Here is a 17995-nt window from a genome sequence, read left to right on the forward strand (position 1 = left end):
ATGACCTGTATCAAACGATTATTAACGTTTCATTTGTTTTCTGTTCTCAAATTATGACATCTATACAAATTCATCAGTGTTCATGTGTTTTACTTTCTCCATATGGAGAAATTCTCGATGTAAATGAAAAGCTACTTTTTTAGGCAAAATCTCTGTCAGAAGAGGGATTTGATCCCTCGCCTCCAATCGGAGACCAGAACTCCCGCACAACCAGGAAGGCTTCTCACCTTGAGTCTGGCGCCTTAGACCACTCGGCCATCCTGACAACTATGAAACCTTAAAATTCAGATGTTTTTCACGATTCTGTAACATAAGGTTTAATATGTCCGATGGAAACATGCAGAACTTAAGATACAAAGAACAGAAAACAAAAAAATGCTAAAATCTAAAGAAAGATATTGTAAAAACATTTTTTTTTAAATGAGTTTACATAAGTGAGTGAATTGTAAGCTAGGCTTATGATGACCTGTAAAGAATGATTATTAACGTTTCATTTGTTTTCTGTTCTCAAATTATGACATATATCAAACTTTTCATCACTGTTAATGTGTTTTACTTTCTCCATTTGGAGAAATTCTTGGTGTAGATGAAAAGCTACATTTGTAGGCCAAAACTTTGTCAGAAGAGGGATTTGAACCCTCGTCTCCAATTGTAGACCAACACAGCCGACAACCAGGAAGTCTTCTCACTTTGAGTCTGGCACCTTAGACCACTCGGCCATCCTGACAACTACGAAAGCTTAAAATTCATATGTTTTTCACGATTCTGTAACATATGGTTTGCTATGTCCGATGAAACATGCAGAACTTAAGATACAAAGAACAGAAAACAAAAAAATGCTAAAATCTAAAGAAAGATATTGTAAAAACATTTTTTTAAAGGAGTTTGCGTAAGTGAGTGAATTATAAGCTAGGCTTATGATGACCTGTATCAAACGATTATTAACGTTTCATTTGTTTTCTGTTCTCAAATTATGACATCTATACAAATTCATCAGTGTTCATGTGTTTTACTTTCTCCATATGGAGAAATTCTCGATGTAAATGAAAAGCTACTTTTTTAGGCAAAATCTCTGTCAGAAGAGGGATTTGATCCCTCGCCTCCAATCGGAGACCAGAACTCCCGCACAACCAGGAAGGCTTCTCACCTTGAGTCTGGCGCCTTATACCACTCGGCCATCCTGACAACTATGAAACCTTAAAATTCAGATGTTTTTCACAATTCTGTAACATAAGGTTTAATATGTCCGATGGAAACATGCAGAACTTAAGATACAAAGAACAGAAAACAAAAAAATGCTAAAATCTAAAGAAAGATATTGTAAAAACATTTTTTTTAAATGAGTTTACATAAGTGAGTGAATTGTAAGCTAGGCTTATGATGACCTGTAAAGAATGATTATTAACGTTTCATTTGTTTTCTGTTCCCAAATTATGACATATATCAAACTTTTCATCACTGTTAATGTGTTTTACTTTCTCCATTTGGAGAAATTCTTGGTGTAGATGAAAAGCTACATTTGTAGGCAAAATCTTTGTCAGAAGAGGGATTTGAACCCTCGCCTCCAATTGGAGAACAGAACAGCCAACAACCAGGAAGTCTTCTCACTTTGAGTCTGCCACCTTAGACCACTCGGCCATCCTGACAACTATGAAACCTTAAAATTCATATGTTTTTCACGATTCTGTAACATATGGTTTGCTATGTCCGATGAAACATGCAGAACTTAAGATACAAAGAACAGAAAACAAAAAAATGCTAAAATCTAAAGAAAGATATTGTAAAAACATTTTTTTAAAGGAGTTTGCGTAAGTGAGTGAATTATAAGCTAGGCTTATGATGACCTGTATCAAACGATTATTAACATTTCATTTGTTTTCTGTTCTCAAATTATGACATCTATACAAATTCATCAGTGTTCATGTGTTTTACTTTCTCCATATGGAGAAATTCTCGATGTAAATGAAAAGCTACTTTTTTAGGCAAAATCTCTGTCAGAAGAGGGATTTGAACCCTCGCCTCCAATCGGAGACCAGAACAGCCGACAACCAGGAAGTCTTCTCACTTTAAGTCTGGCACCTTAGACCACTCGGCCATCCTGACAACTACGAAACCTTAAAATTCATATGTTTTTCACAATTCTGTAACATATGGTTTGCTATGTCCGATGAAACATGCAGAACTTAAGATACAAAGAACAGAAAACAAAAAAATGCTAAAATCTAAAGAAAGATATTGTAAAAACATTTTTTTAAAGGAGTTTGCGTAAGTGAGTGAATTATAAGCTAGGCTTATGATGACCTGTATCAAACGATTATTAAGCTTTCATTTGTTTTCTGTTCTCAAATTATGACATCTATACAAATTCATCAGTGTTCATGTGTTTTACTTTCTCCATATGGAGAAATTCTCGATGTAAATGAAAAGCTACTTTTTTAGGCAAAATCTCTGTCAGAAGAGGGATTTGAACCCTCGCCTCCAATTGGAGACCAGAACAGCCGACAACCAGGAAGTCTTCTCACTTTGAGTCTGGCACCTTAGACCACTCGGCCATCCTGACAACTATGAAAGCTTAAAATTCATTTGTTTTTCACGATTCTGTAACATATGGTTTGCTATGTCCGATGAAACATGCAGAACTTAAGATACAAAGAACAGAAAACAAAAAAATGCTAAAATCTAAAGAAAGATATTGTAAAAACATTTTTTTTAAATGAGTTTACATAAGTGAGTGAATTGTAAGCTAGGCTTATGATGACCTGTAAAGAATGATTATTAACGTTTCATTTGTTTTCTGTTCTCAAATTATGACATATATCAAACTTTTCATCACTGTTAATGTGTTTTACTTTCTCCATTTGGAGTAGATGAAAAGCTACATTTGTAGGCAAAATCTTTGTCAGAAGAGGGATTTGAACCCTCGCCTCCAATTTTAGACCTGAACAGCTGACAACCAGGAAGTCTTCTCACTTTGAGTCTGGCACCTTAGACCACTCGGCCATCCTGACAACTATGAAAGCTTAAAATTCATTTGTTTTTCACGATTCTGTAACATATGGTTTGCTATGTCCGATGAAACATGCAGAACTTAAGATACAAAGAACAGAAAACAAAAAAATGCTAAAATCTAAAGAAAGATATTGTAAAAACATTTTTTTAAAGGAGTTTGCGTAAGTGAGTGAATTATAAGCTAGGCTTATGATGACCTGTATCAAACGATTATTATCGTTTCATTTGTTTTCTGTTCTCAAATTATGACATCTATACAAATTCATCAGTGTTCATGTGTTTTACTTTCTCCATATGGAGAAATTCTCGATGTAAATGAAAAGCTACTTTTTTAGGCAAAATCTGTGTCAGAAGAGGGATTTGAACCCTCGCCTCCAATCGGAGACCAGAACTCCCGCACAACCAGGAAGGCTTCTCACCTTGAGTCTGGCGACTTAGACCACTCGGCCATCCTGACAACTATGAAACCTTAAAATTCAGATGTTTTTCACAATTCTGTAACATAAGGTTTAATATGTCCGATGGAAACATGCAGAACTTAAGATACAAAGAACAGAAAACAAAAAAATGCTAAAATCTAAAGAAAGATATTGTAAAAACATTTTTTTTAAATGAGTTTACATAAGTGAGTGAATTGTAAGCTAGGCTTATGATGACCTGTAAAGAATTATTATTAACGTTTCATTTGTTTTCTGTTCTCAAATTATGACATATATCAAACTTTTCATCACTGTTAATGTGTTTTACTTTCTCCATTTGGAGAAATTCTTGGTGTAGATGAAAAGCTACATTTGTAGGCAAAATCTTTGTCAGAAGAGGGATTTGAACCCTCGCCTCCAATTGGAGACCAGAACAGCCGACAACCAGGAAGTCTTCTCACTTTGAGTCTGGCACCTTAGACCACTCGGCCATCCTGACAACTATGAAACCTTAAAATTCATATGTTTCTCACGATTCTGTAACATATGGTTTGCTATGTCCGATGAAACACGCAGAACTTAAGATACAAAGAACAGAAAACAAAAAAATGCTAAAATCTAAAGAAAGATATTGTAAAAACATTTTTTTAAAGGAGTTTGCGTAAGTGAGTGAATTATAAGCTAGGCTTATGATGACCTGTATCAAACGATTATTAACGTTTCATTTGTTTTCTGTTCTCAAATTATGACATCTATACAAATTCATGAGTGTTCATGTGTTTTACTTTCTCCATATGGAGAAATTCTCGATGTAAATGAAAAGCTACTTTTTTAGGCAAAATCTCTGTCAGAAGAGGGATTTGAACCCTCGCCTCCAATCGGAGACCAGAACAGCCGACAACCAGGAAGTCTTCTCACTTTAAGTCTGGCACCTTAGACCACTCGGCCATCCTGACAACTACGAAACCTTAAAATTCATATGTTTTTCACAATTCTGTAACATATGGTTTGCTATGTCCGATGAAACATGCAGAACTTAAGATACAAAGAACAGAAAACAAAAAAATGCTAAAATCTAAAGAAAGATATTGTAAAAACATTTTTTTAAAGGAGTTTGCGTAAGTGAGTGAATTATAAGCTAGGCTTATGATGACCTGTATCAAACGATTATTAACCTTTCATTTGTTTTCTGTTCTCAAATTATGACATCTATACAAATTCATCAGTGTTCATGTGTTTTACTTTCTCCATATGGAGAAATTCTCGATGTAAATGAAAAGCTACTTTTTTAGGCAAAATCTCTGTCAGAAGAGGGATTTGAACCCTCGCCTCCAATCGGAGACCAGAACTCCCGCACAACCAGGAAGGCTTCTCACCTTGAGTCTGGCGCCTTAGACCACTCGGCCATCCTGACAACTATGAAACCTTAAAATTCAGATGTTTTTCACAATTCTGTAACATAAGGTTTAATATGTCCGATGGAAACATGCAGAACTTAAGATACAAAGAACAGAAAACAAAAAAATGCTAAAATCTAAAGAAAGATATTGTAAAAACATTTTTTTTAAATGAGTTTACATAAGTGAGTGAATTGTAAGCTAGGCTTATGATGACCTGTAAAGAATGATTATTAACGTTTCATTTGTTTTCTGTTCTCAAATTATGACATATATCAAACTTTTCATCACTGTTAATGTGTTTTACTTTCTCCATTTGGAGTAGATGAAAAGCTACATTTGTAGGCAAAATCTTTGTCAGAAGAGGGATTTGAACCCTCGCCTCCAACTGGAGACCAGAACAGCCGACAACCAGGAAGTCTTCTCACTTTGAGTCTGGCACCTTAGACCACTCGGCCATCCTGACAACTATGAAAGCTTAAAATTCATATGTTTTTCACGATTCTGTAACATATGGTTTGCTATGTCCGATGAAACATGCAGAACTTAAGATACAAAGAACAGAAAACAAAAAAATGCTAAAATCTAAAGAAAGATATTGTAAAAACATTTTTTTAAAGGAGTTTGCGTAAGTGAGTGAATTATAAGCTAGGCTTATGATGACCTGTATCAAACGATTATTAAAGTTTCATTTGTTTTCTGTTCTCAAATTATGACATCTATACAAATTCATCAGTGTTCATGTGTTTTACTTTCTCCATATGGAGAAATTCTCGATGTAAATGAAAAGCTACTTTTTTAGGCAAAATCTCTGTCAGAAGAGGGATTTGATCCCTCGCCTCCAATTGGAGACCAGAACAGCCAACAACCAGGAAGTCTTCTCACTTTGAGTCTGCCACCTTAGACCACTCGGCCATCCTGACAACTATGAAACCTTAAAATTCATATGTTTTTCACGATTCTGTAACATATGGTTTGCTATGTCCGATGAAACATGCAGAACTTAAGATACAAAGAACAGAAAACAAAAAAATGCTAAAATCTAAAGAAAGATATTGTAAAAACATTTTTTTAAAGGAGTTTGCGTAAGTGAGTGAATTATAAGCTAGGCTTATGATGACCTGTATCAAACGATTATTAACATTTCATTTGTTTTCTGTTCTCAAATTATGACATCTATACAAATTCATCAGTGTTCATGTGTTTTACTTTCTCCATATGGAGAAATTCTCGATGTAAATGAAAAGCTACTTTTTTAGGCAAAATCTCTGTCAGAAGAGGGATTTGAACCCTCGCCTCCAATCGGAGACCAGAACAGCCGAAAACCAGGAAGTCTTCTCACTTTAAGTCTGGCACCTTAGACCACTCGGCCATCCTGACAACTACGAAACCTTAAAATTCATATGTTTTTCACAATTCTGTAACATATGGTTTGCTATGTCCGATGAAACATGCAGAACTTAAGATACAAAGAACAGAAAACAAAAAAATGCTAAAATCTAAAGAAAGATATTGTAAAAACATTTTTTTAAAGGAGTTTGCGTAAGTGAGTGAATTATAAGCTAGGCTTATGATGACCTGTATCAAACATTTATTAACGTTTCATTTGTTTTCTGTTCTCAAATTATGACATCTATACAAATTCATCAGTGTTCATGTGTTTTACTTTCTCCATATGGAGAAATTCTCGATGTAAATGAAAAGCTACTTTTTTAGGCAAAATCTCTGTCAGAAGAGGGATTTGAACCCTCGCCTCCAATCGGAGACCAGAACTCCTGCACAACCAGGAAGGCTTCTCACCTTGAGTCTGGCGCCTTAGACCACTCGGCCATCCTGACAGCTATGAAACCTTAAAATTCAGATGTTTTTCACGATTCTGTAACATAAGGTTTAATATGTCCGATGGAAACATGCAGAACTTAAGATACAAAGAACAGAAAACAAAAAAATGCTAAAATCTAAAGAAAGATATTGTAAAAACAATTTTTTTAAATGAGTTTACATAAGTGAGTGAATTGTAAGCTAGGCTTATGATGACCTGTAAAGAATGATTATTAACGTTTCATTTGTTTTCTGTTCTCAAATTATGACATATATCAAACTTTTCATCACTGTTAATGTGTTTTACTTTCTCCATTTGGAGTAGATGAAAAGCTACATTTGTAGGCAAAATCTTTGTCAGAAGAGGGATTTGAACCCTCGCCTCCAATTGGAGACCAGAACAGCCGACAACCAGGAAGTCTTCTCACTTTGAGTCTGGCACCTTAGACCACTCGGCCATCCTGACAACTATGAAAGCTTAAAATTCATATGTTTTTCACGATTCTGTAACATATGGTTTGCTATGTCCGATGAAACATGCAGAACTTAAGATACAAAGAACAGAAAACAAAAAAATGCTAAAATCTAAAGAAAGATATTGTAAAAACATTTTTTTAAAGGAGTTTGCGTAAGTGAGTGAATTATAAGCTAGGCTTATGATGACCTGTATCAAACGATTATTAAAGTTTCATTTGTTTTCTGTTCTCAAATTATGACATCTATACAAATTCATCAGTGTTCATGTGTTTTACTTTCTCCATATGGAGAAATTCTCGATGTAAATGAAAAGCTACTTTTTTAGGCAAAATCTCTGTCAGAAGAGGGATTTGATCCCTCGCCTCCAATTGGAGACCAGAACAGCCAACAACCAGGAAGTCTTCTCACTTTGAGTCTGCCACCTTAGACCACTCGGCCATCCTGACAACTATGAAACCTTAAAATTCATATGTTTTTCACGATTCTGTAACATATGGTTTGCTATGTCCGATGAAACATGCAGAACTTAAGATACAAAGAACAGAAAACAAAAAAATGCTAAAATCTAAAGAAAGATATTGTAAAAACATTTTTTTAAAGGAGTTTGCGTAAGTGAGTGAATTATAAGCTAGGCTTATGATGACCTGTATCAAACGATTATTAACATTTCATTTGTTTTCTGTTCTCAAATTATGACATCTATACAAATTCATCAGTGTTCATGTGTTTTACTTTCTCCATATGGAGAAATTCTCGATGTAAATGAAAAGCTACTTTTTTAGGCAAAATCTCTGTCAGAAGAGGGATTTGAACCCTCGCCTCCAATCGGAGACCAGAACAGCCGACAACCAGGAAGTCTTCTCACTTTAAGTCTGGCACCTTAGACCACTCGGCCATCCTGACAACTACGAAACCTTAAAATTCATATGTTTTTCACAATTCTGTAACATATGGTTTGCTATGTCCGATGAAACATGCAGAACTTAAGATACAAAGAACAGAAAACAAAAAAATGCTAAAATCTAAAGAAAGATATTGTAAAAACATTTTTTTAAAGGAGTTTGCGTAAGTGAGTGAATTATAAGCTAGGCTTATGATGACCTGTATCAAACATTTATTAACGTTTCATTTGTTTTCTGTTCTCAAATTATGACATCTATACAAATTCATCAGTGTTCATGTGTTTTACTTTCTCCATATGGAGAAATTCTCGATGTAAATGAAAAGCTACTTTTTTAGGCAAAATCTCTGTCAGAAGAGGGATTTGAACCCTCGCCTCCAATCGGAGACCAGAACTCCTGCACAACCAGGAAGGCTTCTCACCTTGAGTCTGGCGCCTTAGACCACTCGGCCATCCTGACAGCTATGAAACCTTAAAATTCAGATGTTTTTCACAATTCTGTAACATAAGGTTTAATATGTCCGATGGAAACATGCAGAACTTAAGATACAAAGAACAGAAAACAAAAAAATGCTAAAATCTAAAGAAAGATATTGTAAAAACAATTTTTTTAAATGAGTTTACATAAGTGAGTGAATTGTAAGCTAGGCTTATGATGACCTGTAAAGAATGATTATTAACGTTTCATTTGTTTTCTGTTCTCAAATTATGACATATATCAAACTTTTCATCACTGTTAATGTGTTTTACTTTCTCCATTTGGAGTAGATGAAAAGCTACATTTGTAGGCAAAATCTTTGTCAGAAGAGGGATTTGAACCCTCGCCTCCAATTGGAGACCAGAACAGCCGACAACCAGGAAGTCTTCTCACTTTGAGTCTGGCACCTTAGACCACTCGGCCATCCTGACAACTATGAAAGCTTAAAATTCATTTGTTTTTCACGATTCTGTAACATATGGTTTGCTATGTCCGATGAAACATGCAGAACTTAAGATACAAAGAACAGAAAACAAAAAAATGCTAAAATCTAAAGAAAGATATTGTAAAAACATTTTTTTAAAATGAGTTTACATAAGTGAGTGAATTGTAAGCTAGGCTTATGATGACCTGTAAAGAATGATTATTAACGTTTCATTTGTTTTCTGTTCTCAAATTATGACATATATCAAACTTTTCATCACTGTTAATGTGTTTTACTTTCTCCATTTGGAGTAGATGAAAAGCTACATTTGTAGGCAAAATCTTTGTCAGAAGAGGGATTTGAACCCTCGCCTCCAATTGGAGACCAGAACAGCCGACAACCAGGAAGTCTTCTCACTTTGAGTCTGGCACCTTAGACCACTCGGCCATCCTGACAACTATGAAAGCTTAAAATTCATTTGTTTTTCACGATTCTGTAACATATGGTTTGCTATGTCCGATGAAACATGCAGAACTTAAGATACAAAGAACAGAAAACAAAAAAATGCTAAAATCTAAAGAAAGATATTGTAAAAACATTTTTTTAAAGGAGTTTGCGTAAGTGAGTGAATTATAAGCTAGGCTTATGATGACCTGTATCAAACGATTATTATCGTTTCATTTGTTTTCTGTTCTCAAATTATGACATCTATACAAATTCATCAGTGTTCATGTGTTTTACTTTCTCCATATGGAGAAATTCTCGATGTAAATGAAAAGCTACTTTTTTAGGCAAAATCTCTGTCAGAAGAGGGATTTGAACCCTCGCCTCCAATCGGAGACCAGAACTCCCGCACAACCAGGAAGGATTCTCACCTTGAGTCTGGCGCCTTAGACCACTCGGCCATCCTGACAACTATGAAACCTTAAAATTCAGATGTTTTTCACAATTCTGTAACATAAGGTTTAATATGTCCGATGGAAACATGCAGAACTTAAGATACAAAGAACAGAAAACAAAAAAATGCTAAAATCTAAAGAAAGATATTGTAAAAACATTTTTTTTAAATGAGTTTACATAAGTGAGTGAATTGTAAGCTAGGCTTATGATGACCTGTAAAGAATGATTATTAACGTTTCATTTGTTTTCTGTTCTCAAATTATGACATATATCAAACTTTTCATCACTGTTAATGTGTTTTACTTTCTCCATTTGGAGTAGATGAAAAGCTACATTTGTAGGCAAAATCTTTGTCAGAAGAGGGATTTGAACCCTCGCCTCCAATTGGAGACCAGAACAGCCGACAACCAGGAAGTCTTCTCACTTTGAGTCTGGCACCTTAGACCACTCGGCCATCCTGACAACTATGAAAGCTTAAAATTCATTTGTTTTTCACGATTCTGTAACATATGGTTTGCTATGTCCGATGAAACATGCAGAACTTAAGATACAAAGAACAGAAAACAAAAAAATGCTAAAATCTAAAGAAAGATATTGTAAAAACATTTTTTTTAAATGAGTTTACATAAGTGAGTGAATTGTAAGCTAGGCTTATGATGACCTGTAAAGAATGATTATTAACGTTTCATTTGTTTTCTGTTCTCAAATTATGACATATATCAAACTTTTCATCACTGTTAATGTGTTTTACTTTCTCCATTTGGAGTAGATGAAAAGCTACATTTGTAGGCAAAATCTTTGTCAGAAGAGGGATTTGAACCCTCGCCTCCAATTGGAGACCAGAACAGCCGACAACCAGGAAGTCTTCTCACTTTGAGTCTGGCACCTTAGACCACTCGGCCATCCTGACAACTATGAAAGCTTAAAATTCATTTGTTTTTCACGATTCTGTAACATATGGTTTGCTATGTCCGATGAAACATGCAGAACTTAAGATACAAAGAACAGAAAACAAAAAAATGCTAAAATCTAAAGAAAGATATTGTAAAAACATTTTTTTAAAGGAGTTTGCGTAAGTGAGTGAATTATAAGCTAGGCTTATGATGACCTGTATCAAACGATTATTATCGTTTCATTTGTTTTCTGTTCTCAAATTATGACATCTATACAAATTCATCAGTGTTCATGTGTTTTACTTTCTCCATATGGAGAAATTCTCGATGTAAATGAAAAGCTACTTTTTTAGGCAAAATCTCTGTCAGAAGAGGGATTTGAACCCTCGCCTCCAATCGGAGACCAGAACTCCCGCACAACCAGGAAGGATTCTCACCTTGAGTCTGGCGCCTTAGACCACTCGGCCATCCTGACAACTATGAAACCTTAAAATTCAGATGTTTTTCACAATTCTGTAACATAAGGTTTAATATGTCCGATGGAAACATGCAGAACTTAAGATACAAAGAACAGAAAACAAAAAAATGCTAAAATCTAAAGAAAGATATTGTAAAAACATTTTTTTTAAATGAGTTTACATAAGTGAGTGAATTGTAAGCTAGGCTTATGATGACCTGTAAAGAATGATTATTAACGTTTCATTTGTTTTCTGTTCTCAAATTATGACATATATCAAACTTTTCATCACTGTTAATGTGTTTTACTTTCTCCATTTGGAGTAGATGAAAAGCTACATTTGTAGGCAAAATCTTTGTCAGAAGAGGGATTTGAACCCTCGCCTCCAATTGGAGACCAGAACAGCCGACAACCAGGAAGTCTTCTCACTTTGAGTCTGGCACCTTAGACCACTCGGCCATCCTGACAACTATGAAAGCTTAAAATTCATTTGTTTTTCACGATTCTGTAACATATGGTTTGCTATGTCCGATGAAACATGCAGAACTTAAGATACAAAGAACAGAAAACAAAAAAATGCTAAAATCTAAAGAAAGATATTGTAAAAACATTTTTTTTAAATGAGTTTACATAAGTGAGTGAATTGTAAGCTAGGCTTATGATGACCTGTAAAGAATGATTATTAACGTTTCATTTGTTTTCTGTTCTCAAATTATGACATATATCAAACTTTTCATCACTGTTAATGTGTTTTACTTTCTCCATTTGGAGTAGATGAAAAGCTACATTTGTAGGCAAAATCTTTGTCAGAAGAGGGATTTGAACCCTCGCCTCCAATTGGAGACCAGAACAGCCGACAACCAGGAAGTCTTCTCACTTTGAGTCTGGCACCTTAGACCACTCGGCCATCCTGACAACTATGAAAGCTTAAAATTCATTTGTTTTTCACGATTCTGTAACATATGGTTTGCTATGTCCGATGAAACATGCAGAACTTAAGATACAAAGAACAGAAAACAAAAAAATGCTAAAATCTAAAGAAAGATATTGTAAAAACATTTTTTTAAAGGAGTTTGCGTAAGTGAGTGAATTATAAGCTAGGCTTATGATGACCTGTATCAAACGATTATTATCGTTTCATTTGTTTTCTGTTCTCAAATTATGACATCTATACAAATTCATCAGTGTTCATGTGTTTTACTTTCTCCATATGGAGAAATTCTCGATGTAAATGAAAAGCTACTTTTTTAGGCAAAATCTCTGTCAGAAGAGGGATTTGAACCCTCGCCTCCAATCGGAGACCAGAACTCCCGCACAACCAGGAAGGATTCTCACCTTGAGTCTGGCGCCTTAGACCACTCGGCCATCCTGACAACTATGAAACCTTAAAATTCAGATGTTTTTCACAATTCTGTAACATAAGGTTTAATATGTCCGATGGAAACATGCAGAACTTAAGATACAAAGAACAGAAAACAAAAAAATGCTAAAATCTAAAGAAAGATATTGTAAAAACATTTTTTTTAAATGAGTTTACATAAGTGAGTGAATTGTAAGCTAGGCTTATGATGACCTGTAAAGAATGATTATTAACGTTTCATTTGTTTTCTGTTCTCAAATTATGACATATATCAAACTTTTCATCACTGTTAATGTGTTTTACTTTCTCCATTTGGAGAAATTCTTGGTGTAGATGAAAAGCTACATTTGTAGGCAAAATCTTTGTCAGAAGAGAAATTTGAACGCTCGCCTCCAATTGGAGACCAGAACAGCCGACAACCAGGAAGTCTTCTCCCTTTGAGTCTGGCACCTTAGACCACTCGGCCATCCTGACAACTATGAAACCTTAAAATTCATATGTTTTTCACGATTCTGTAACATATGGTTTAATATGTCCGATGGAAACATGCAGAACTTAAGATACAAAGAACAGAAAACAAAAAATGCTAAAATCTAAAGAAAGATATTGTAAAAACATTTTTTTTAAATGAGTTTACATAAGTGAGTGAATTGTAAGCTAGGCTTATGATGACCTGTAAAGAATGATTATTAACGTTTCATTTGTTTTCTGTTCTCAAATTATGACATATATCAAACTTTTCATCACTGTTAATGTGTTTTACTTTCTCCATTTGGAGTAGATGAAAAGCTACATTTGTAGGCAAAATCTTTGTCAGAAGAGGGATTTGAACCCTCGCCTCCAATTGGAGACCAGAACAGCCGACAACCAGGAAGTCTTCTCACTTTGAGTCTGGCACCTTAGACCACTCGACCATCCTGACAACTATGAAAGCTTAAAATTCATTTGTTTTTCACGATTCTGTAACATATGGTTTGCTATGTCCGATGAAACATGCAGAACTTAAGATACAAAGAACAGAAAACAAAAAAATGCTAAAATCTAAAGAAAGATATTGTAAAAACATTTTTTTAAAGGAGTTTGCGTAAGTGAGTGAATTGTAAGCTAGGCTTATGATGACCTGTAAAGAATGATTATTAACGTTTCATTTGTTTTCTGTTCTCAAATTATGACATATATCAAACTTTTCATCACTGTTAATGTGTTTTACTTTCTCCATTTGGAGAAATTCTTGGTGTAGATGAAAAGCTACATTTGTAGGCAAAATCTTTGTCAGAAGAGGGATTTGAACCCTCGCCTCCAATTGGAGACCAGAACAGCCGACAACCAGGAAGTCTTCTCACATTGAGTCTGGCACCTTAGACCACTCGGCCATCCTGACAACTATGAAAGCTTAAAATTCATATGTTTTTCACGATTCTGTAACATATGGTTTGCTATGTCCGATGAAACATGCAGAACTTAAGATACAAAGAACAGAAAACAAAAAAATGCTAAAATCTAAAGAAAGATATTGTAAAAACTTTTTTTTTAAATGAGTTTACATAAGTGAGTGAATTGTAAGCTAGGCTTATGATGACCTGTAAAGAATGATTATTAACGTTTCATTTGTTTTCTGTTCTCAAATTATGACATATATCAAACTTTTCATCACTGTTAATGTGTTTTACTTTCTCCATTTGGAGAAATTCTTGGTGTAGATGAAAAGCTACATTTGTAGGCAAAATCTTTGTCAGAAGAGGGATTTGAACCCTCGCCTCCAATTGGAGACCAGAACAGCTGACAACCAGGAAGTCTTCTCACTTTGAGTCTGGCACCTTAGACCACTCGGCCATCCTGACAACTATGAAAGCTTAAAATTCATATGTTTTTCACGATTCTGTAACATATGGTTTGCTATGTCCGATGAAACATGCAGAACTTAAGATACAAAGAACAGAAAACAAAAAAATGCTAAAATCTAAAGAAAGATATTGTAAAAACTTTTTTTTTAAATGAGTTTACATAAGTGAGTGAATTGTAAGCTAGGCTTATGATGACCTGTAAAGAATGATTATTAACGTTTCATTTGTTTTCTGTTCTCAAATTATGACATATATCAAACTTTTCATCAGTGTTCATGTGTTTTACTTTCTCCATATGGAGAAATTCTCGATGTAAATGAAAAGCTACTTTTTTAGGCAAAATCTCTGTCAGAAGAGGGATTTGAACCCTCGCCTCCAATCGGAGACCAGAACTCCCACACAACCAGGAAGGCTTCTCACCTTGAGTCTGGCGCCTTAGACCACTCGGCCATCCTGACAACTATGAAACCTTAAAATTCAGATGTTTTTCACGATTCTGTAACATAAGGTTTAATATGTCCGATGGAAACATGCAGAACTTAAGATACAAAGAACAGAAAACAAAAAAATGCTAAAATCTAAAGAAAGATATTGTAAAAACATTTTTTTTAAATGAGTTTACATAAGTGAGTGAATTGTAAGCTAGGCTTATGATGACCTGTAAAGAATGATTATTAACGTTTCATTTGTTTTCTGTTCTCAAATTATGACATATATCAAACTTTTCATCACTGTTAATGTGTTTTACTTTCTCCATTTGGAGAAATTGTTGGTGTAGATGAAAAGCTACATTTGTAGGCAAAATCTTTGTCAGAAGAGGGATTTGAAACCTCCCCTCCAATTGGAGACCAGAACAGCCGACAACCAGGAAGTCTTCTCACTTTGAGTCTAGCACCTTAGACCACTCGGCCATCCTGACAACTATGAAAGCTTAAAATTCATATGTTTTTCACGATTCTGTAACATATGGTTTGCTATGTCCGATGAAACATGCAGAACTTAAGATACAAAGAACAGAAAACAAAAAAATGCTAAAATCTAAAGAAAGATATTGTAAAAACTTTTTTTTTAAATGAGTTTACATAAGTGAGTGAATTGTAAGCTAGGCTTATGATGACCTGTAAAGAATGATTATTAACGTTTCATTTGTTTTCTGTTCTCAAATTATGACATATATCAAACTTTTCATCACTGTTAATGTGTTTTACTTTCTCCATTTGGAGAAATTCTTGGTGTAGATGAAAAGCTACATTTGTAGGCAAAATCTTTGTCAGAAGAGAAATTTGAACGCTCACCTCCAATTGGAGACCAGAACAGCCGACAACCAGGAAGTCTTCTCACTTTGAGTCTGGCACCTTAGACCACTCAGCCATCCTGACAACTATGAAACCTTAAAATTCATATGTTTTTCACGATTCTGTAACATATGGTTTGCTATGTCCGATGAAACATGCAGAACTTAAGATACAAAGAACAGAAAACAAAAAAATGCTAAAATCTAAAGAAAGACAGTGTAAAAACATTTTTTTTAAATGAGTTTACATAAGTGAGTGAATTGTAAGCTAGGCTTATGATGACCTGTAAAGAATGATTATTAACGTTTCATTTGTTTTCTGTTCTCAAATTATGACATATATCAAACTTTTCATCAGTGTTCATGTGTTTTACTTTCTCCATATGGAGAAATTCTCGATGTAAATGAAAAGCTACTTTTTTAGGCAAAATCTCTGTCAGAAGAGGGATTTGAACCCTCGCCTCCAATCGGAGACCAGAACTCCCACACAACCAGGAAGGCTTCTCACCTTGAGTCTGGCGCCTTAGACCACTCGGCCATCCTGACAACTATGAAACCTTAAAATTCAGATGTTTTTCACGATTCTGTAACATAAGGTTTAATATGTCCGATGGAAACATGCAGAACTTAAGATACAAAGAACAGAAAACAAAAAAATGCTAAAATCTAAAGAAAGATATTGTAAAAACATTTTTTTTAAATGAGTTTACATAAGTGAGTGAATTGTAAGCTAGGCTTATGATGACCTGTAAAGAATGATTATTAACGTTTCATTTGTTTTCTGTTCTCAAATTATGACATATATCAAACTTTTCATCACTGTTAATGTGTTTTACTTTCTCCATTTGGAGAAATTCTTGGTGTAGATGAAAAGCTACATTTGTAGGCAAAATCTTTGTCAGAAGAGGGATTTGAACCCTCGCCTCCAATTGGAGACCAGAACAGCTGACAACCAGGAAGTCTTCTCACTTTGAGTCTGGCACCTTAGACCACTCGGCCATCCTGACAACTATGAAAGCTTAAAATTCATATGTTTTTCACGATTCTGTAACATATGGTTTGCTATGTCCGATGAAACATGCAGAACTTAAGATACAAAGAACAGAAAACAAAAAAATGCTAAAATCTAAAGAAAGATATTGTAAAAACTTTTTTTTTAAATGAGTTTACATAAGTGAGTGAATTGTAAGCTAGGCTTATGATGACCTGTAAAGAATGATTATTAACGTTTCATTTGTTTTCTGTTCTCAAATTATGACATATATCAAACTTTTCATCAGTGTTCATGTGTTTTACTTTCTCCATATGGAGAAATTCTCGATGTAAATGAAAAGCTACTTTTTTAGGCAAAATCTCTGTCAGAAGAGGGATTTGAACCCTCGCCTCCAATCGGAGACCAGAACTCCCACACAACCAGGAAGGCTTCTCACCTTGAGTCTGGCGCCTTAGACCACTCGGCCATCCTGACAACTATGAAACCTTAAAATTCAGATGTTTTTCACGATTCTGTAACATAAGGTTTAATATGTCCGATGGAAACATGCAGAACTTAAGATACAAAGAACAGAAAACAAAAAAATGCTAAAATCTAAAGAAAGATATTGTAAAAACATTTTTTTTAAATGAGTTTACATAAGTGAGTGAATTGTAAGCTAGGCTTATGATGACCTGTAAAGAATGATTATTAACGTTTCATTTGTTTTCTGTTCTCAAATTATGACATATATCAAACTTTTCATCACTGTTAATGTGTTTTACTTTCTCCATTTGGAGAAATTGTTGGTGTAGATGAAAAGCTACATTTGTAGGCAAAATCTTTGTCAGAAGAGGGATTTGAACCCTCGCCTCCAATTGGAGACCAGAACAGCCAACAACCAGGAAGTCTTCTCACTTTGAGTCTAGCACCTTAGACCACTCGGCCATCCTGACAACTATGAAAGCTTAAAATTCATATGTTTTTCACGATTCTGTAACATATGGTTTGCTATGTCCGATGAAACATGCAGAACTTAAGATACAAAGAACAGAAAACAAAAAAATGCTAAAATCTAAAGAAAGATATTGTAAAAACTTTTTTTTTAAATGAGTTTACATAAGTGAGTGAATTGTAAGCTAGGCTTATGATGACCTGTAAAGAATGATTATTAACGTTTCATTTGTTTTCTGTTCTCAAATTATGACATATATCAAACTTTTCATCACTGTTAATGTGTTTTACTTTCTCCATTTGGAGAAATTCTTGGTGTAGATGAAAAGCTACATTTGTAGGCAAAATCTTTGTCAGAAGAGAAATTTGAACGCTCACCTCCAATTGGAGACCA

The 17995-nt window shown here is 34.6% G+C and overlaps 36 non-coding genes across 36 annotated transcripts; all 36 read right to left on the reverse strand.

Moving 5' to 3' along the window:
* Window positions 1-153: 153 nt before the first annotated feature.
* On the reverse strand, window positions 154-265 carry trnal-caa (transfer RNA leucine (anticodon CAA)). The gene is made up of 2 exons: window positions 228-265; window positions 154-199 (listed from the first exon to the last, which is right to left on the reverse strand). It is a non-coding gene; the product is annotated as a tRNA-Leu (tRNA).
* Window positions 266-616: 351 nt separating this feature from the next.
* Window positions 617-727, reverse strand: trnal-uaa (transfer RNA leucine (anticodon UAA)). Its single transcript has 2 exons — window positions 690-727; window positions 617-651 (listed from the first exon to the last, which is right to left on the reverse strand). It is a non-coding gene; the product is annotated as a tRNA-Leu (tRNA).
* A 346-nt stretch (window positions 728-1073) lies between these two features.
* trnal-caa (transfer RNA leucine (anticodon CAA)) lies at window positions 1074-1185 on the reverse strand. Its single transcript has 2 exons — window positions 1148-1185; window positions 1074-1119 (listed from the first exon to the last, which is right to left on the reverse strand). It is a non-coding gene; the product is annotated as a tRNA-Leu (tRNA).
* Window positions 1186-1535: 350 nt separating this feature from the next.
* Window positions 1536-1646, reverse strand: trnal-caa (transfer RNA leucine (anticodon CAA)). Its single transcript has 2 exons — window positions 1609-1646; window positions 1536-1581 (listed from the first exon to the last, which is right to left on the reverse strand). It is a non-coding gene; the product is annotated as a tRNA-Leu (tRNA).
* Window positions 1647-1992: 346 nt separating this feature from the next.
* Window positions 1993-2103, reverse strand: trnal-caa (transfer RNA leucine (anticodon CAA)). The gene is made up of 2 exons: window positions 2066-2103; window positions 1993-2038 (listed from the first exon to the last, which is right to left on the reverse strand). It is a non-coding gene; the product is annotated as a tRNA-Leu (tRNA).
* A 346-nt stretch (window positions 2104-2449) lies between these two features.
* Window positions 2450-2560, reverse strand: trnal-uaa (transfer RNA leucine (anticodon UAA)). Its single transcript has 2 exons — window positions 2523-2560; window positions 2450-2495 (listed from the first exon to the last, which is right to left on the reverse strand). It is a non-coding gene; the product is annotated as a tRNA-Leu (tRNA).
* A 337-nt stretch (window positions 2561-2897) lies between these two features.
* On the reverse strand, window positions 2898-3008 carry trnal-caa (transfer RNA leucine (anticodon CAA)). The gene is made up of 2 exons: window positions 2971-3008; window positions 2898-2932 (listed from the first exon to the last, which is right to left on the reverse strand). It is a non-coding gene; the product is annotated as a tRNA-Leu (tRNA).
* A 346-nt stretch (window positions 3009-3354) lies between these two features.
* On the reverse strand, window positions 3355-3466 carry trnal-caa (transfer RNA leucine (anticodon CAA)). Its single transcript has 2 exons — window positions 3429-3466; window positions 3355-3400 (listed from the first exon to the last, which is right to left on the reverse strand). It is a non-coding gene; the product is annotated as a tRNA-Leu (tRNA).
* A 350-nt stretch (window positions 3467-3816) lies between these two features.
* trnal-caa (transfer RNA leucine (anticodon CAA)) lies at window positions 3817-3927 on the reverse strand. The gene is made up of 2 exons: window positions 3890-3927; window positions 3817-3862 (listed from the first exon to the last, which is right to left on the reverse strand). It is a non-coding gene; the product is annotated as a tRNA-Leu (tRNA).
* A 346-nt stretch (window positions 3928-4273) lies between these two features.
* trnal-caa (transfer RNA leucine (anticodon CAA)) lies at window positions 4274-4384 on the reverse strand. The gene is made up of 2 exons: window positions 4347-4384; window positions 4274-4319 (listed from the first exon to the last, which is right to left on the reverse strand). It is a non-coding gene; the product is annotated as a tRNA-Leu (tRNA).
* A 346-nt stretch (window positions 4385-4730) lies between these two features.
* On the reverse strand, window positions 4731-4842 carry trnal-caa (transfer RNA leucine (anticodon CAA)). Its single transcript has 2 exons — window positions 4805-4842; window positions 4731-4776 (listed from the first exon to the last, which is right to left on the reverse strand). It is a non-coding gene; the product is annotated as a tRNA-Leu (tRNA).
* A 338-nt stretch (window positions 4843-5180) lies between these two features.
* Window positions 5181-5291, reverse strand: trnal-caa (transfer RNA leucine (anticodon CAA)). The gene is made up of 2 exons: window positions 5254-5291; window positions 5181-5226 (listed from the first exon to the last, which is right to left on the reverse strand). It is a non-coding gene; the product is annotated as a tRNA-Leu (tRNA).
* Window positions 5292-5637: 346 nt separating this feature from the next.
* Window positions 5638-5748, reverse strand: trnal-caa (transfer RNA leucine (anticodon CAA)). The gene is made up of 2 exons: window positions 5711-5748; window positions 5638-5683 (listed from the first exon to the last, which is right to left on the reverse strand). It is a non-coding gene; the product is annotated as a tRNA-Leu (tRNA).
* Window positions 5749-6094: 346 nt separating this feature from the next.
* Window positions 6095-6205, reverse strand: trnal-caa (transfer RNA leucine (anticodon CAA)). The gene is made up of 2 exons: window positions 6168-6205; window positions 6095-6140 (listed from the first exon to the last, which is right to left on the reverse strand). It is a non-coding gene; the product is annotated as a tRNA-Leu (tRNA).
* Window positions 6206-6551: 346 nt separating this feature from the next.
* On the reverse strand, window positions 6552-6663 carry trnal-caa (transfer RNA leucine (anticodon CAA)). The gene is made up of 2 exons: window positions 6626-6663; window positions 6552-6597 (listed from the first exon to the last, which is right to left on the reverse strand). It is a non-coding gene; the product is annotated as a tRNA-Leu (tRNA).
* A 338-nt stretch (window positions 6664-7001) lies between these two features.
* trnal-caa (transfer RNA leucine (anticodon CAA)) lies at window positions 7002-7112 on the reverse strand. The gene is made up of 2 exons: window positions 7075-7112; window positions 7002-7047 (listed from the first exon to the last, which is right to left on the reverse strand). It is a non-coding gene; the product is annotated as a tRNA-Leu (tRNA).
* Window positions 7113-7458: 346 nt separating this feature from the next.
* Window positions 7459-7569, reverse strand: trnal-caa (transfer RNA leucine (anticodon CAA)). Its single transcript has 2 exons — window positions 7532-7569; window positions 7459-7504 (listed from the first exon to the last, which is right to left on the reverse strand). It is a non-coding gene; the product is annotated as a tRNA-Leu (tRNA).
* A 346-nt stretch (window positions 7570-7915) lies between these two features.
* trnal-caa (transfer RNA leucine (anticodon CAA)) lies at window positions 7916-8026 on the reverse strand. Its single transcript has 2 exons — window positions 7989-8026; window positions 7916-7961 (listed from the first exon to the last, which is right to left on the reverse strand). It is a non-coding gene; the product is annotated as a tRNA-Leu (tRNA).
* Window positions 8027-8372: 346 nt separating this feature from the next.
* Window positions 8373-8484, reverse strand: trnal-caa (transfer RNA leucine (anticodon CAA)). The gene is made up of 2 exons: window positions 8447-8484; window positions 8373-8418 (listed from the first exon to the last, which is right to left on the reverse strand). It is a non-coding gene; the product is annotated as a tRNA-Leu (tRNA).
* A 338-nt stretch (window positions 8485-8822) lies between these two features.
* trnal-caa (transfer RNA leucine (anticodon CAA)) lies at window positions 8823-8933 on the reverse strand. The gene is made up of 2 exons: window positions 8896-8933; window positions 8823-8868 (listed from the first exon to the last, which is right to left on the reverse strand). It is a non-coding gene; the product is annotated as a tRNA-Leu (tRNA).
* A 337-nt stretch (window positions 8934-9270) lies between these two features.
* On the reverse strand, window positions 9271-9381 carry trnal-caa (transfer RNA leucine (anticodon CAA)). The gene is made up of 2 exons: window positions 9344-9381; window positions 9271-9316 (listed from the first exon to the last, which is right to left on the reverse strand). It is a non-coding gene; the product is annotated as a tRNA-Leu (tRNA).
* A 346-nt stretch (window positions 9382-9727) lies between these two features.
* On the reverse strand, window positions 9728-9839 carry trnal-caa (transfer RNA leucine (anticodon CAA)). Its single transcript has 2 exons — window positions 9802-9839; window positions 9728-9773 (listed from the first exon to the last, which is right to left on the reverse strand). It is a non-coding gene; the product is annotated as a tRNA-Leu (tRNA).
* A 338-nt stretch (window positions 9840-10177) lies between these two features.
* On the reverse strand, window positions 10178-10288 carry trnal-caa (transfer RNA leucine (anticodon CAA)). The gene is made up of 2 exons: window positions 10251-10288; window positions 10178-10223 (listed from the first exon to the last, which is right to left on the reverse strand). It is a non-coding gene; the product is annotated as a tRNA-Leu (tRNA).
* Window positions 10289-10625: 337 nt separating this feature from the next.
* trnal-caa (transfer RNA leucine (anticodon CAA)) lies at window positions 10626-10736 on the reverse strand. The gene is made up of 2 exons: window positions 10699-10736; window positions 10626-10671 (listed from the first exon to the last, which is right to left on the reverse strand). It is a non-coding gene; the product is annotated as a tRNA-Leu (tRNA).
* A 346-nt stretch (window positions 10737-11082) lies between these two features.
* On the reverse strand, window positions 11083-11194 carry trnal-caa (transfer RNA leucine (anticodon CAA)). The gene is made up of 2 exons: window positions 11157-11194; window positions 11083-11128 (listed from the first exon to the last, which is right to left on the reverse strand). It is a non-coding gene; the product is annotated as a tRNA-Leu (tRNA).
* A 338-nt stretch (window positions 11195-11532) lies between these two features.
* On the reverse strand, window positions 11533-11643 carry trnal-caa (transfer RNA leucine (anticodon CAA)). The gene is made up of 2 exons: window positions 11606-11643; window positions 11533-11578 (listed from the first exon to the last, which is right to left on the reverse strand). It is a non-coding gene; the product is annotated as a tRNA-Leu (tRNA).
* A 337-nt stretch (window positions 11644-11980) lies between these two features.
* trnal-caa (transfer RNA leucine (anticodon CAA)) lies at window positions 11981-12091 on the reverse strand. The gene is made up of 2 exons: window positions 12054-12091; window positions 11981-12026 (listed from the first exon to the last, which is right to left on the reverse strand). It is a non-coding gene; the product is annotated as a tRNA-Leu (tRNA).
* A 346-nt stretch (window positions 12092-12437) lies between these two features.
* trnal-caa (transfer RNA leucine (anticodon CAA)) lies at window positions 12438-12549 on the reverse strand. Its single transcript has 2 exons — window positions 12512-12549; window positions 12438-12483 (listed from the first exon to the last, which is right to left on the reverse strand). It is a non-coding gene; the product is annotated as a tRNA-Leu (tRNA).
* Window positions 12550-13347: 798 nt separating this feature from the next.
* Window positions 13348-13458, reverse strand: trnal-caa (transfer RNA leucine (anticodon CAA)). Its single transcript has 2 exons — window positions 13421-13458; window positions 13348-13393 (listed from the first exon to the last, which is right to left on the reverse strand). It is a non-coding gene; the product is annotated as a tRNA-Leu (tRNA).
* A 348-nt stretch (window positions 13459-13806) lies between these two features.
* Window positions 13807-13917, reverse strand: trnal-caa (transfer RNA leucine (anticodon CAA)). Its single transcript has 2 exons — window positions 13880-13917; window positions 13807-13852 (listed from the first exon to the last, which is right to left on the reverse strand). It is a non-coding gene; the product is annotated as a tRNA-Leu (tRNA).
* A 349-nt stretch (window positions 13918-14266) lies between these two features.
* trnal-caa (transfer RNA leucine (anticodon CAA)) lies at window positions 14267-14377 on the reverse strand. Its single transcript has 2 exons — window positions 14340-14377; window positions 14267-14312 (listed from the first exon to the last, which is right to left on the reverse strand). It is a non-coding gene; the product is annotated as a tRNA-Leu (tRNA).
* Window positions 14378-14726: 349 nt separating this feature from the next.
* On the reverse strand, window positions 14727-14838 carry trnal-caa (transfer RNA leucine (anticodon CAA)). The gene is made up of 2 exons: window positions 14801-14838; window positions 14727-14772 (listed from the first exon to the last, which is right to left on the reverse strand). It is a non-coding gene; the product is annotated as a tRNA-Leu (tRNA).
* Window positions 14839-16108: 1270 nt separating this feature from the next.
* trnal-caa (transfer RNA leucine (anticodon CAA)) lies at window positions 16109-16220 on the reverse strand. Its single transcript has 2 exons — window positions 16183-16220; window positions 16109-16154 (listed from the first exon to the last, which is right to left on the reverse strand). It is a non-coding gene; the product is annotated as a tRNA-Leu (tRNA).
* A 350-nt stretch (window positions 16221-16570) lies between these two features.
* On the reverse strand, window positions 16571-16681 carry trnal-caa (transfer RNA leucine (anticodon CAA)). The gene is made up of 2 exons: window positions 16644-16681; window positions 16571-16616 (listed from the first exon to the last, which is right to left on the reverse strand). It is a non-coding gene; the product is annotated as a tRNA-Leu (tRNA).
* A 349-nt stretch (window positions 16682-17030) lies between these two features.
* On the reverse strand, window positions 17031-17142 carry trnal-caa (transfer RNA leucine (anticodon CAA)). Its single transcript has 2 exons — window positions 17105-17142; window positions 17031-17076 (listed from the first exon to the last, which is right to left on the reverse strand). It is a non-coding gene; the product is annotated as a tRNA-Leu (tRNA).
* A 350-nt stretch (window positions 17143-17492) lies between these two features.
* Window positions 17493-17603, reverse strand: trnal-caa (transfer RNA leucine (anticodon CAA)). Its single transcript has 2 exons — window positions 17566-17603; window positions 17493-17538 (listed from the first exon to the last, which is right to left on the reverse strand). It is a non-coding gene; the product is annotated as a tRNA-Leu (tRNA).
* Window positions 17604-17995: the final 392 nt, after the last annotated feature.

The sequence above is a fragment of the Salmo salar genome, chromosome 20 (genome assembly GCF_965601325.2).
Source record: "Salmo salar chromosome 20, fSalSal1, whole genome shotgun sequence".
Lineage (NCBI taxonomy): Eukaryota > Metazoa > Chordata > Actinopteri > Salmoniformes > Salmonidae > Salmo > Salmo salar.